The sequence below is a fragment of the Suncus etruscus genome, chromosome 18 (assembly GCF_024139225.1).
Source record: "Suncus etruscus isolate mSunEtr1 chromosome 18, mSunEtr1.pri.cur, whole genome shotgun sequence".
Lineage (NCBI taxonomy): Eukaryota > Metazoa > Chordata > Mammalia > Eulipotyphla > Soricidae > Suncus > Suncus etruscus.
Window position 1 is genome coordinate 57682313 of NC_064865.1, and position 2210 is coordinate 57684522.

At 36.1% G+C, this 2210-nt stretch overlaps 1 non-coding gene across 1 annotated transcript; it reads right to left on the reverse strand.

Moving 5' to 3' along the window:
• Window positions 1-730: 730 nt before the first annotated feature.
• LOC125996832 (U7 small nuclear RNA) lies at window positions 731-790 on the reverse strand. Its single transcript, XR_007491501.1, has one exon. It is a non-coding gene; the product is annotated as a U7 small nuclear RNA (small nuclear RNA).
• Between the last annotated feature and the right edge of the window lie 1420 nt (window positions 791-2210).

The following is a 2210-nucleotide window of genomic DNA, read 5'->3' on the forward strand; positions in this document are numbered from 1 at the left end:
TCAGAGAGACCAATTCACTCGATAATTGTCTCATAACATTTTAAAATCAATGTACTTCATGTACTGTATAATGACACAGTATATTTCTCAACTTCAGAAAGTTGTCTATATCAGTGTGGCGAGTTAAAGATGTTGAATGATGCAGCCTGAATCAGCCCTTCCCCCTTGAGTAAAGTTGTTTATAACATTTTTATTGGTTCTCAACTACTTATTTAATTCTAATGTATTTTTTTTTCCCAACATGGCACTTAAGAGAGTGAGGGATTAAGGAATGATAAAGAAGTCTCCCTTGCAAGTGTTAAAGATTTGACTGTGGAAAGAGGAGGCAAAAGTTGAGTGAGAACAGGCACTCAAAAAGAGGGGTATTTAAGTGGGGGTTTAGAGAGAAAAATCTAATTAGAAACAATGACTAAAGTATTACAGTGGTTGAACTGAAAGATACAATAGAGAGACAGCAGAATTACAAACCCAAAGATAAAATAACTGAATATGGAGATAAGGTATAAACATGATCAAAAAAGAAGAGAGAGAAGAATTGAAAAGGGAAAACAAAATGACTTATGAGACACACTTAAGAGGAACAAGACTTTTATAATCAGAGTTTCAGAAGGAAAGGAAAAAAGAATAATTATTTGTTGAAGAAATAATAACCAAGAACTTTCTAAATTAGATATTCTACTACAGTAAATTCTCAGGAAGTTCTGGATGAAATAAACATAGATTTTTTTAGGGGGGCCTTCTGGTGGAGATCAGAAAGTCTGCTGGACAAATTCTAAAAGCTGTAACACTAAACAGATTTTTTTTTTAATTTTTATTTTGATCATAATGACTTATATATCTTTCACAGTAGTATTTTAGGAACATATTAACATTGAATCAGGGAATACCCATCACCAAGTATGTCCTCCCCCTATCTCAGTTCCCTTTCTGCAACTCATATACCCCACCATCACCCCCCGGGCTGCTAGAGTAGGTGGTCCCCTCTTTGTCTAGCTTACTATTAGTGATCATATATCAGTTTGGTCCTGGTACCCTCCCTTGTTTCCCCCTCTATTTGGGAGGCGGCGCTAGATAAATCAAGTTATGTGGTTTTGTTTGAAGAAAAGCAAAGCAATAAATTGGGGTACAAAATAAGGAAAAAAAAGAAGTCAAAAATGCTGAAAATGGGCAGAGTCCTTCTAGAGGCTTTCAACCTCAGTTTGAGAGAGGATGTGAAAAAGGTAATTGAAACACCACAACAATACAGAAAGAAATATCTAGTGAGCACTACAGCAATAAAGACAAGCACCACACCATAGTCTCAGTTCTGAAATCAAATCATGCCAGAGTGCAAAAAGAAAAAGATAAGATAAAGGGGCCGGAGAGATAACATGGAGGTAAGGCGTTTGCCTTTCATGCAGAAGGTCATCGGTTCGAATCCCGGCGTCCCATATGGTCCCCCGTGCCTGCCAGGAGCAATTTCTGAGCACGGAGCCAGGAATAACCCCTGAGCACTGCCGGGTGTGACCCAAAAACCACAAAAAAAAAAAAAGATAAGATAAAATAAAATAAAGTAATATTGGAGACATCAACTTCAATCTCTACACCAAAATAAAGACATCAAAAAATCGATCAATCGATAAATAAATATGTGGAAAAATGATTGTTTTGTGCTTTTTTTTTCTTTTCTTTTTCCCCCTGCATAGGCACAGTAACTATTGGGGATATTATAGAGGGAATTCCCTTGGCCTAGGAGATACACCCTGAAGTATACTATCATGGGATTAACTATAGACTCCTTGCATGATCATTTACTCTCCCCTTGGTGCTTTCATGGTGTATGGAAGAATTCTCCTTCGTCTTGGATGATAAAATCTGTATCTAGAGATCTTGGTGACTGTGCAGCTCAAGGAATGGAGCTTATGATAAAGTCTTTCTTTGTGGTTCTAGCAGTTATGCTTCTTCAGTGTTGTTTTAATCCATCTTCTGTAGTTGGTGGTCTTGGTCATCATGTTGCTCCTAGGATGGAGCCTGGGATAAAGTCTTTCGTTAACATAGATATTTTAATACCAAAATATAAAGTAATTAAATTCATAAAGGCCAAAGCTAAAATAGTCTCCTGAAAACCATCAAATAAAAAAAGGAACATTTGAAAGTCTTTCAAGAAGATTTTCTTTTCATTTTTTAATATCTTTATTTAAACACCTTGATTACAAATATGATTGTAGTTG